This window comes from Agelaius phoeniceus, chromosome 4, assembly GCF_051311805.1.
Source record: "Agelaius phoeniceus isolate bAgePho1 chromosome 4, bAgePho1.hap1, whole genome shotgun sequence".
NCBI lineage: Eukaryota > Metazoa > Chordata > Aves > Passeriformes > Icteridae > Agelaius > Agelaius phoeniceus.
This window is the reverse complement of record NC_135268.1, coordinates 41,542,592-41,556,278: the sequence shown is the minus strand read 5'-3', so window position 1 is coordinate 41,556,278 and position 13,687 is coordinate 41,542,592. Positions and strand designations below refer to the sequence as shown.

The 13,687-nt window shown below is 37.7% G+C and overlaps 1 protein-coding gene across 34 annotated transcripts in view; it reads right to left on the bottom strand.

Moving 5' to 3' along the window:
* TENM3 (teneurin transmembrane protein 3) overlaps positions 1–13,687 on the bottom strand; it is a 1,291,791-nt gene that overhangs the window by 194,167 nt on the left and 1,083,937 nt on the right. The gene's annotated exons all lie outside the window — the stretch shown is intronic.

Below are 13,687 nucleotides of genomic sequence, written 5' to 3'. Positions count from 1 at the left end.
TACTTTTTTCTTTTTTTCCTTTGTCTAGTATGCATCCATTCATACAGCACCTGTTATATTTAATTGAGTCTCATGTACTTCCTCCTAAGAGATCAGTTCCATCATTAAAAAAAATGAAGAAAGGCACTCTTACTTGTATTTGATCTACTAGCTTTCCATACACTCACATTGCTTCCTGTGACAAAATAATCCAGTAATACAGTAAGTACATGCCATCCCAGCATACAGCATTTGTTATGATCCAAGTTTTAAACAGCCTTCAGCATAAAAGCTAGTACTACTGATTTTATATTTACTATGACAGGGTTTCTGTGTTTGCATGTGATTTTTAAAAGATGCTTTATCATCATGCAACAGAAGAAGCAGTCCAAACATACATAAATTAATTTTGTACAAATAGAAAAAGCAAAGAATGTACTGATGATGGTTAATTAATGATTTTAGAATATCTGTGTCACAAAATCATCTTTTTTGCAATAAAGTGGGCTAAGGTAATTTGCAAACAGCACAATATTATTGCTTCCCTAAGCTCCTTTGTGTTTTACTTAGGCTTTATAATTTATTTTCAGTGCAATATCTGTCATTAAAACTGTGGCTTACAAACATTATTAGAAACAGCTCTATTAGCATGTCTAGAGATTGCTGTATTTGAGCAGAATGCAACTGATTGAACAGAAATCAATAAAGGTATTTAATGATTTCATGAGAAAAATAAGCGACCCTCACACCCCTAATGGATTAATGTCACTTATGTGCAACACATTGCATAATGCTGACACAGAGCTACTCAAAGCAGTGTCACTTTTCATATGAGTGCCTTAAAACCTTATCAAAGGGAAATTGTGTTTTAATGCTATTTCAGATGTCATTTTTGAGAGGATTTTTACAATCCCATTTCATAAAGCAGAAAGCATGATCTGAATTGTTACAAGTAGCTTTTGTCATTGGCACATGTACTAGGTCACCCTCCGAAGTTAGCTGGTGAATGAAATCCTGAACAACCTGTTTATTGTCAGCTTTCATCTCTCAATACACCTTTGCCTAGATATCTGAATCTTCCACTAATTACCAAGAGCATGCTTTGCTAGGGAAGGGAAACTTCTCATGGTCAGTACTACAGCACGAGCTAGACGGGATGCACAGCTCCCCAACACGCTTCTTGGGAATCCAAACAGAGGAGGGAGGTAATCTAAATGACAGAGTAAATGCCATTAAATAAATGTTTGCCTCCCAGCCATTTAGACAACCTCTCAGATCTCTTAAGAACATGCATGTCTGGCTGTCCACCTTCAATACACCGCTTTTTTATCCCATTTTACATCTATTCACTAAAAAGCAACTGTGGGCTGCAACTGAGCACTGAGCACAATTGAGCAAACCATTTCATGGTCTCACTCCTTTATTTTCACTTTAACTGACTGAAGAGGAAAATATGCAGTATTTACTTGGTGTTTCTTCAGTGACATGAAAGCTCCTTTTTGGGAAAGAAACAAGTCAAATTCAACATGTCACCATGCACTAAGCAGGCTTTGCCATGACAAGGCTGCCTTTACAATTCCTTTATAGTAAACCTAAACATAACTAGGGGGAGCTGATGTTCGATTTTCTTCTTCTATTTGCCATATTATCTATCATAATTTTTTGTGCAACATGAAGAAGTGAAAATAACTTAAAAAAAACCCAAACCTTTTTCCTAAAGATAATACAGTCCCAGCTTTCATATACAGTTTTCACCTGAAGAAATGGGAAAAAACTCTGTTCAGATAAAACAGGGAAGCAAATGCAAAAGCTTTTTCTGACTGCCTTGAACATTTCCTTATTCCTCCCCAAAGGATATAAAAACCACTCCAGTAAATGTAGCATCATAATTGGCTATAATTGACTCCATTCTTCAATTTTTAAGGCAATCTATAAAATATGGATCTTTTTGTCAACTGGGAGACAATTTTGTGACACCACACTGTTTATCTCGTTACAGTGATCTCAGCTTCACTTGATATCATTTGTTACCACTCAGACTACCTTATTTTGGCTGTAATCCTGCACCTCTCTACATTTAATGCACTGCACACTACGTAGCTCCAACACCGAACACTGAGTGCTACCAAAGGGAATTAATTGCTGCAAGATCATTGTCATAGGAGATAAGAGTAGCAACGACACAGCAGCAGGTGAAGCACAAGCAAGCAAGCTGTTCCAATCCATCAGTGTACTTCATGCTACTCTGTCATTAGTCCATCTCACAACTTAGTGCACATGAATCAGAGGGGATGGGGGACAGAAGAAAAACTCGAAGCAAAACTGCTTTGCTGCTGTTTTTCTATGACACCTGCTGTTTTACTGAATTTGCAGCATTTTAAGGTAAACTTCTAACACACTGTCTGTACAGACTGTTATGACATCATGGCAGTTTTGCATCAGACTCTTAGGTCACAACAGTATGATGACCACTGAATGGAAATGACTGCATCTGGCCATTTCTAATAGCTGAAATACCATGAACACCTCACAAAGATATTGGCTTCAAACACAATCTTTGAATATAGAATTGACTTACCTTTTTTCCCCTACATCTTCCAATAATTATTTTTATTTATAACTCCCTCTCTATGCTGTGACACTTCAACTGAAAACTAAGTAAAAGGATGATAAAATCTAAAACCTAAAAAAAAATCCAAATACAAATAGCCACAAAACTGCAGCAAATGATTGATAGAAACATTGATGTAATCCAGTCCATAGCAACAGTTTAATTATGAGCATCTTGGCAGTGAGCCTGTTCTATGTGTTGATTTTTCCCAGCAGAGAATGCCATACAATCCATCTTTGTGTTATGTGCTATATGACTACATGGAGAGGCCAATCAAAGGGGAACAAGGAACAGAGAAGTTGTAGTAAATTACTGGGGTGATACAGGAGTAAGTACATTGACCATGAATAATTCTACTCCTGAGGATTAGCAAGCCTAAGAAAAAGAAGCAGTAGGGAAGAAATACCAGGAGGGTGCTACCCACAACAGAATAGCATATTCCTCAATTACACTGATCACAGCATACAACATGAACATAGCTCTTCAACAAATGGCATGAATTACTGGTACTCAGTTTAAATAGTCCTCTCTCAAACGCCTCTTTGCAGGATCTCAATGGTGTGGAGGAGCAGAGAAGGACCTTGGAAAGGTCCCCCTATAGCAGGGACACAGGGCTCAGGGGCCATGGCTACGTGACACACTGTAAAGCAAAGCCTGCCACAAGCAGGAGGTCTGCTGGGTGGAGCAGCCACTGCCAAGAACCCAGTGGCTTTGGGATTTGTTTTAAGGGTTTCACTCCTGAACAACACTACAACACAGCTAAAGCACGCACATCAGAGGGGATGCACAGCATCGTGGGTGAGCTGCAGAGTTCACTCCAGTAAACTAAAGCACAAGGAAGCAATAGTGACAACTGGCAGGGACCTCAACAGGAAAAGGCAGCAGCGCAGGTTTAGGAGGTTATAAAATAAATGGTGAAATCTGACAGTGGCTGCTGCTCAATATACCTCAGGTGATTTTCAGACAGAAACAAAAAAAAATACAACAGAATTGTAATTTATAATTAAACTTACTTCCAATGTCTATGTTGGAAAGTTTGTTAAAAAAACCCAACAAAAATGAACAGAACATGTATCAATCTACATACAACTGCAATCTACAGTGCTTATTTATAAAAATAAAAAATTTAAAAGTCCTTAAATTTCACACCTATTTTTGAAGCAACATTTAGGACAATGTCTCTGAAGCAGCAGCTTAAGGTTCTACTATCCACTTTTTATTTTAAAGAAATGCTCTGGTAATTTTTAAGTGTGTGAACAAAGGTTTTGTGAAATCCTGTTAGGCTGTTACATGTGGTAAGAAAACCATCAATCATTTCTGCAGCCTGGTGTCCACATTCACAACTTAACTCAATAAAGACTCGTTTTAGTTTCTATTAAGGTATGAATATTTTATATTTGTAACCACATAAATCAATAAGAACACTCATACATGTATATACACATATCATACCATGTGTTTCTTTGAAGAGCAAACCCTAAACAATATAGAAATTTGAAATAATGGTGCTCTAAAAATGAGATTCCTAAAGTGTACAGAAATTCTAGAAGACATACTGAAATCAAACATAAGTGCCGTTTCACTCAAAGTTGGGATTTTTTAGCAGTTGTGTGACTATTTCCATCTCCAAGACACTGTGGCTGCATGGTATCATGAAAACACACTGGTTTTTATTAATACCAAATGTATGGGCATGTTCTACCTACTGTGGATTACCTGTCTGAGAAATTGCTTTTAAACACAAATGTTAGAATCTGTGCAACTCTGCTGTACCTTCATGAGCTCTTCCTCATTAAAATTGACTTTAAACATGGAAGAAAGGGATTTGTGTGTGTGGGTACCACTTAATGTTCAAATCAATAAGTTATAAAAATCTATTAAATCACTACGCTGAAACTGAATTCGTTATACAAGTTCTTGAGAGCCCAGGTATTTTAGCTCTGAATTCAGGTCTCATATTTCAACTCAGAGCACTCAAAAGGTACTCTGGATTTCTAAATAACAATGTACTAGGAAATGTCTGTACCTGATAAAAACTCCTTTTGTGCATCAGCTCAAAAAATATTGTTTGATCATCTCTTTACTGTACATTCTCTCATAATAAACACAATATCTTCCAAAATACCTGTGTGACTTTACTGATCGAATGATTACCTGAATAGAACACCCAGCTGATTACATTGAATATTCAGTTAACTTATTTACCCTTCAACAGCTAGACAACACAACACAAGAGAAACCCAGAGGAACTCCTGGTCAAGACATTATTCAAAACTAGAGTGATACCAACAGTTACATTAATTCTTAGTAAGTTTACCTTGATATTTTCACAAAAAGGTGATTTGCAAAATCTTCAGGAAAAAAAAAAAAATTATGATTGACATATCACTGCATCATGCTAGAGTTTGTGGGAGTGAGGGAAAATAGGAGTCTGCTCCTAGGCAGACAAATCCATAGCTTGTACAGTGCTCTTGATGCAGGTGTTTTAGTGGCACTTTTTATTTGTGAAAAAGAACTTTTAAATACAAGAGTGACTGTGCTTTGTAAATAAGGCTGCATTTGAAAATGCTTAATGGCATCTCTGACACACATGAGTTTTGCAACTAACAAAATAATTCTTAAGTTCCATTCCAACTGCAAATCAAACAACTACATTTTTTTAATGAACCAAGAACTGAATTAATGATTACAGAACACCTGAAAGTTCTTAATGACTACTAAATCTGACATTAAAGTTTATGCCCATTTAATCTTTCATTATTTCTGGTGCATTACTTTAGATTAAAGCACACAAATCTGGCTGAAAGTATTTTTGCCCTATGATCTGTACTATAACTTTTTTCCCCTAATTAAAAACCTAAATAAAAAACACCCCGAAATGAGATGACTGCATATCAAATCTCAAAGAAAAGAGGGTGATTTGCTACTTAAGAATGCTTAGCTATCAGAGAAGGCAGCAAACATCTTCTAGTTCAAAATAGTTATTTTGGTCAGTCTCCCACTGGGCAGAGTTGGGAAGCTGAGACAAAAAGTCTTCTTTTTGACATGAAGAAACATTAAGCCTGGAAGAATGCTACTGACAATATTTGCTGAAGATGGACACACAACTGTCTAGTTGTCAACCACATATCTGGGTAAAAGGGGCAGTTCAGCCAGAAACAAGGTGCCACTCCAGAGAACTGGAGTGAAATTTGGTGAGATTTTATTGCGAAAAAACCTGCCCCAAACAAGAAAAAAGCCCTCACAAAACCAGAAAGCCCTATGCACTAGTAGCTCCCAGTGCTTCTGTTTTACTCGTTGCTGTATTGAAGTCCAATAGCCTCTTTGTCAAAAGTCCCAAAGACCCAAGGGAGGGGAAGATGTTTCACTTTGCTGAAGCAGCCAAGAAGGCTTAAAGGTAGGGAGGGTTTCCTGAGTCACTATCACCCACAGCAGCATCTGATTACTCTGCCTGAGCTGGTTTTGATTAAAAGGTTGAGAAGCAAGCAGAAGACAACAGTAGTAGCTGACAAATGAACACTGATTCAAAACTAACCTGTAAGACACTTCTCAAACCATGTTAATTTAGTCTGACAGTGAATATGGAGTTTCTTTTTAGGAATGCACGATGAACACACAGCCATGGGCTGCACTTATTTCAGCCAGGCATCAAGAAATGACACTTTCCTGTGGAACTTCTGCTTTACAAGATGAATCTTTTAGAATAGAAATACACATTACATTTTCTTTGGCAGAATACAGCTCAGATTCTCAATCAAAAACCAGTTATTTTGGACCAAAACTGTGAAGCTTTTCATATTGACATGCTCTTGAACTAAATATTAAAATGGAGGTGAATGTTCTCAATATGCACCAATTGCCCGAACTATCTTTGATCATTTCTGCATTACACAGGGCTGCAGCACAAATGTTAAAAAAATGCTGTTGGAGGGAGCCAGTGTATTCCTACAATTCCTCACAATGCCAAATGTGCAAGCAGTACTTTGCATCTTGGGATCAATTTAAGTACCTCACTGCAGTACTGAGCACAGGCTACTAAGCCTTGCTTCTGATTACCCCAGGCACTGGAGTGAGCTCATGTGGATGCACTGCTTTGGATTGGGGCAGTAGCTTGGGTACCTCTACGCCAAATTATTAGAGAAATAATTGGATGTACTCAGAGAAGCAATGTGTGGAGAAGCAGCATCAAGATAGACATGCATCAATGTTTATAAATTAAACTAAACTGAATTAAATTATTGATTCTACAGCAAGACAGAGATATAAAATTAATTTAAAAATTCAAACCAGAATAGCAGAATTATGTAGTGCAGTGCAATTATCACAACAAATAAGCATGTAATTTCTTATAAGAATTGATAATATTAGAGACTTTGACCTTGTTTAGACACTAGCCCCTAAAGGAGAGGGTATCAAAGCTTTGTGTGAACTGAAATCATGTTCCAGCTAACCAGTGAACATGAAAGGATCAGCTCATCTCCATTATAAAACAAGTACTTAGATTGAGGGTCTCATGCCAATTATGGAAGCCTGCTAAAAATACGTCTGATTAAATAACAAGCTCTCCTTTCTCCCCTTCACAATCAGAGAAGGATAAAATGTTTCTGCTCTCTCCAAGACATTCCATCCTACTGCATTTAAATTAAAATACCAATTTGAAACACAAACCTCTTGTTTGAAAAAAACATGTCTGTGATGTGTTGGGCAGAAAAGATACTTGCAGACTACAAACTATTATGCTGGACTGTGCTCCGAAAAAAAATAAATCTGTGTCTGGCCCTGCACATTCCTACACTACTTCATCATACTGTCAAATTGGCAAAATGTTGAAGGAAATACAGATATCCATTAAAACACCAAAAGAAAACAAACTGAAATAGTATAGTACTTAAGTACTATGCTTGCTATTTCTAAATTTAAATTATACTTCTGGAAGTTGGTATATTTGATAAGATTAGATTTATTTTTTTTTTCTTCACTAATATCATCAACGGAGCATTGGTTTTTTTAAGCCACACATTCCTTTGCCAGATACCTATCCACTAGAGCAGGCAAAGGAAGCATGAGCCTTTGAGCAAGCCTGATTTGCCATATGACCAGACAAGATGACAAAGCTTGAAAAAAATAGATTACTTTCCTTTTCTTCAGCAGGCTAAAAGGCCTTCCTGGTTCTGCTCATTCATCTCCTTTAGTCCAGCAAGCCAGAACAGAACAGTTTACTTTCAAGGTCTCATTAGTTTGGATTTACCATCCTAGGTATAGTCAGAAAATATTTTATGTTGGTTTCTGTTGAATGGACTGTAAATGTCTAAAACACAAGTTCTTCAAGGCTTTAACAAATTATTCTTTTAAAAAGTGCAGCTGAAAAGAAAAAATAGCTTTCCAAACTACAAAAGTCAGGCATAAATCTAGGAAAAAGAATGGAAATAAAAAGCCTCAAAAGCAGTACTGCCTTAATCATAAGCAGAACAATTCTTCCTCTATTCTTCAGACAGATCTGAGATCCTGTTTTATACATAAACACATTCCATATTCCACTCAGCTCTTCAACTTCAAATAAAATTTCTTAACACAATAATCAGAATAATGAACACTGGATAATCAGAAGAAAACTATATTGCTCTCAGAAATCATTAGTGTAATTTCTGTTTTCATATGTGAGCCTCCCTGCTTCACCTTTGCTTACGTGCTCAAAGACCTGATCATGTATGCTCACACAGATTGTCTCCTTCTAACAAGGTAATTGTAGCTTTGTTCACAAGACTGGGTAACTGTGCATTCTAACTTGGAAAGAGGAAAAAGGAATCCTGGGAGACGTGGGTGTGAGCACAAAGAAAATGAAAAAAATACAGTGAACAAAAATATAAAAGGAAAAAAAAGAGATCATATTCTAAATCTGAGTCAATCCCAAATCTCATTCCATGTGGCCAGATCTTGGGGAACTCGCAGGGAACTCCATTTAGTTCAGTGGGTTACACAGGCTGTAGCCATTTGCAGATGTACTGACTGTTATTTCTTTCTCTTTGTCAAGGCATTTGGAAAAAAATAAAATAAAAATTTCAACACAAAACAAAACCCCTCCTGTCTTTCCCTTCCCCAAACCCACCACCCCTGCCTGTTTTAAACCTCAGCACTTTGAATTTTCCACTTCCTTCCTCAAGCCATTTGCCAAAGATCTGGATTTGCAAGGACTAGCAAACCATTTCCAGCACTAGGGAAAATTTCTAAACACTGCTCTTGTGAGTAGGTATAGTGAATTTTTGGAATTTTTTTATTCTGAAAGTAGTAGTAATTATTCAGGATTTAAATCTCTTCCTTTGGTCTGTAACCCTTCATTCTGACAGGATTTGCTTTGCTGTGAAGTTTCCTTTACTTTCTCTGGTGAATAAATACAGCCTAAAGACTGAAGAATAATTTTAATTCACAGAAATTATATGCAGGGGAAAAATGCTGTTAAACAGAACTATTTCACTGTTATTGAAATCCCAGAAGCAATAAGGTGTATAGACAGGGGCTCTGTTCAACTAGAGAAGCAGAGATGCAGGTCTAGAAGGACCTGCTTCCTTTTTGCCTTTGTAATGCCATGTGGTTACCACACAACTCCTACCAACACACATATGAAGATGTGTGTGGCCAAGTTGTTAAAACTGAAAACAAAGGTTCAGATTATCTTGATCAGCTCTGCCTACAGCCTTATATGAAAAAGACATAGATGTGTCTTGTTAAACTGAAGAACAAATTCCTCTGTTACACAGTTGACAAAAAAGCTGGGTATTAAAGCATGAAGCCTATAATTTTAGGAAAAAATAACATACTTTACATTTTCTTACCTGTAAATCATTATTTTTAATATTGACCAATATTCTGAAAGTGGGGGGAAAAAAGTTTCAGCCATGTTTCAGTCTGCAGCTCAGGTGCACAGCAATCCTGGTGGATGCTGCTACGCTGAGATTGTTCCCTGAAGCCACAAGAAGCCACCAGCCTGCTGCCATACCATAAGCTTGTCAGACAATGCCAATACTGGATAAAATAAGATGACTGTTACTGTAGGCTCAGTAGACCTAAACAAACACTGATGGGCACTACTAAAAGCTTGAATATGAAATTGCAGTACAGCTTCCCTTCAGAGAGCAGCTTTAGCAGAAATGCCTTTTCCTCTTTTCCCTGTTTCTCTTCTTTCACTAAAACGGAATTTAGATAAACAATCTGATGCATTATATCAAAATGTATAGAAAAAGCTTTTGTTTTTAAACACATACATTTTGGTATACAAGAAGAAATGATACAGTGTTATCCCCCTACTTGCAATTCTCCTCCAAAGTATCAAAATGATTCCCTATATGGATGCAAACACACGCTGACATAAATTTGGTTTCAACCTTTGAAACTCAGTGTACTGTGACCTCTCCAAGCACTCATCTAAGTATTATGAAAGGAGACTCTCTAACTGACAAATATATGAAATGAATGGATAAGAATCATCCTTTTCACCTCAGCATTCAGTTGTGGTTTCTGAAGGTAACAAGCAAGTGTGCACCTCTCATGTAAAATCATCTTGTTACAGGTAATCTGCAACAGCCAGGAAAGAAGGGACTGTTTTTGCTTTGTTCCAGTCCAAAACAAAGAGGAGAGAAGTGATGCTAAATGTACGTTGCCTGCTTTAAGAACAGACATTTTACCTTAGCTGCATTTACTGTAATTTTATATTACTGCACTTAGAACACTTATAAATCAGAATAAAAAAACCCATAGCAAAGTGAAGGGGAAAAAGCCATTTATCCAGTTTCAGTTATGCAACAATATTAAATATGCCTTTTTTTTTTTCAGTATGGACCCATTTCTGTGCCAATCAACTCAACATCACATATTCTGAAACAAGAGTGTGTAAATCTGCAGTTTTAGACAGTGTATTTTCAAGTGCCCCTACAATAAAAGAATGGCATTGCAATACTCCTGTCTTGGGTTTTTGTAAAAAAAACATTTTTCCAGAAGGGATTTAAAAGTCCTAAATGCTATCCTCGAGAGCTCCTTATCTTTGGAGGAGTCACTTCACTTACAAAACTTTCTGGAGGTGCTACAAAGCTGTGCACTCCAAAGCATCCTCAGTCATCAGTCTGAAATATCTCAGAAATGCTCCTATTTGCCTATTCAAAATATATTGATTCAAAATTTAATCCAGTCAACATTAAAAGTTATTTTATATTGTTTAAACAAAATATTTCAAAATTATATTTGGGAAATGTTTTTAAGGAACTATGATGAAATTGTTGGTTTCTTTTTTTTTTTTTTGTATTGCTAATCATGAAAATTTTAAGGATTTCTATTTTGTCCTGATTTGGAATGGAAGTATCCCTCCTGAAACAATAAAGCTATCTTTTCTTTAGTGCTATTCAGAATAGTTCAGTTTAGTGCTATTCAGAATATGCAAATTATTTCTGTTGCCTGATAATCATGTAACACACTTCAAACTGTAATGAAGAAAGGGAAAATGAATTGTAGCATAGTCTGCTCAGAAGTATATACCTCAGGCACACAGTTACATCGCAGTGCTTATACACCTGGTAGGACTGTGACTCAGGCAAAAGCCAAAAAATTTGCAGTTGCTTTCAATGGGAATTTCTGCACTTCAGTGTGAAAAAGCCCTACCTTAAGTGCATGAGAACTCACAGAGGTCCAAGTTTTCACCAGCAAAACTGCAAGAGCTTCCTGAGTTCTGCTACTGAATATCTTAGCATTATCTCTATCTTACTCTTACTGAATATATTGCATCTCCAGGCCCTTCGCTACTCACAAATGAGACTGACCAGAATCCCTTGAGGCTCTCAAGTCGTAAGAAAGCTCCGAGTGCTTGAGGCCATCGGCAGATGTATTGCCCTGGATGCATCTGAGTGGGGTGAAGAGGTCATTGCCTCCAGCTGCTCAGTGCCCAGGGAGGTGACGGAGGGGGGCGGGGAACAACATCACTAAACATCACTACACCACACTCATTTCCTAACCCTCAGTGTCAAAATCCCAGGCTGAAAAGGCTTTGTCATTGGAAATGCATGAAGGGCCGTTTGGACAGTGCAGGTTAGGGAGCAGCTACCTGGGCACTCAGCTGGCACACACAGAGGAAGGCTTGGACAAGCAGCTGGCAGCAGCAAGCTCTAATGTGGCTCTGCCGCTGCCAGCAGCACTTGTCTGACTGCAGCCTTCACTGCCAATTACACAGCTCAGCACAATTCCCTGCTCATTCAAATCACCACCAGGAGAGGAAACACGACCCTTTTTAATTATTCAAAGAAATCCTTTTCCACCTAATGAAAGCTGTGACACTTAAGACAGTGCTAAATGCAAAATCTGTAGGACCTTAAAATGACAGTAAGACAGAGCACGTCCCTGCCGTGCTACAGAGAGCACTGACAGTGACAGGAGAGAAGCTGAGGGCTGGGGCTGCTTGCCTAAGCCTTGGCAGAATGGCAAGCCAAACAGTACACCCAAAGTCAGAAGTCACCTGCAAATGAGTCAGCAAAGTAACCTAGATCCAAATACTGCCCCATGCCAACCCAAAATCAGAAATATCATCTTCTTTTATTTTTTTTCAATTTTGCAAGAATGTAAAAATTAATATATGGCTAATCTTCACCAGAATTAAAAAAAATATTTAGAAACTGGTAAGTACCAAAGTTTATGTTAACAAGTATTAGCAGTATTAAAACAAACAAAAGAATTTCACATGCAGTGATGATTTTTCCACGTTTTATTTCCTAAATATGAGACACAAAATCTTCACAGACAGGCTACAATTATGACCAAGTATCTGTCAAGATCAGAGGCACATAACAACCTTACTATTTAATGTCTGCAGTAATTTTTAGTGTGACACCATCTAAAAACACCATCTGACTTTTTGTTACTTTGTTCATGGTATTATGCACACCATGGTGTAGAGGCACTACAAAATACCATAAATTCTGTTTCTGTAATAACTGAATACATACAACAGAATAGGACAGTGAAAAAAAGGCTGAAAAAAAGGGGAAGACAATAAAATTAAGATATAGCTGTGAGAACTCAATTGTGCATTCCAACAGGACAAAAGCTTCCAATTTTTCATACAAACTGAATAGGGAGATGAAATAATATCACAAAGACGGTTATATAAACCTAAAGATTATATAAGATCAGCAGATACCCATATTATATGAGGCATTCTCTAAACTTACTTGTACTCAAAAATAAGGGTACATTTAGTCACCATTTCCCATACAGTAAGATAATTTTTTCTCAGTAATTACGTGAAAATATGGCAGCTGGGATTTTAGCAACTGAAATAATACTTTTGTTCCTGAGAATTATCAGACAAAAAATTCAGTGTACTGTTAGAAGGCTCCCACACTCTCTTTGGGCTGTAAACTGCAGCGGCTAAGGAGTTTTGACAAAACAGATCCATTATTATTTAATTCCCAGAAAATGCAATTTGGAAGATGAAAAGAGGACAAAGAAAGAATAGGGAAAACCACAAAGGCTTGGTAAATATCTTGAAATTACTTTATAGACATTTTCTACCTGAAAACCAGATGCAGTTTCAAATATTTTGTGAAGTAAATATGGAAATGGTCGCAAAGATGTGCTTTCAAAAGAAAAGACCTTTACAAAACAGTCATCCCTCTAGGCAGCAGCTCCTCTCAACACCTCCAATAATCCTACAGCTCTTGTTCAATTGCCCTTCTCACCTCTGAGCAGGAAGCAAATTGTGAAGTTGAGCGGCACTGTTATGGGACACTACCTGCTGTGCCATCAGCAGACTTGCACAAATAATGAGAGCTGCCTGCAGCCATGCTGCCCTGCAGAGGTGCCACCGAGTCGTGTTGGTGACACCTCCCGCTAGCGACTGCGCGGCTGAGAAAGGGGCAGCTGGGAGAAGCTCCCGGACTGCTGCCCTGGGCCCTTGTTCAGAGCATGTTCTGTCGTGCTAGTTAGACTAACAATGGTCCCCAAGGCCTTGCTGACTCTGGGAATGCCACTCTTTTCTACCTCAGTGCCCCTGAGTGTGCAGTAGCAACACGGGGAGTGAAAATATCTTTACATAGAAGGAAACAAGTTCTTCTTTCATTA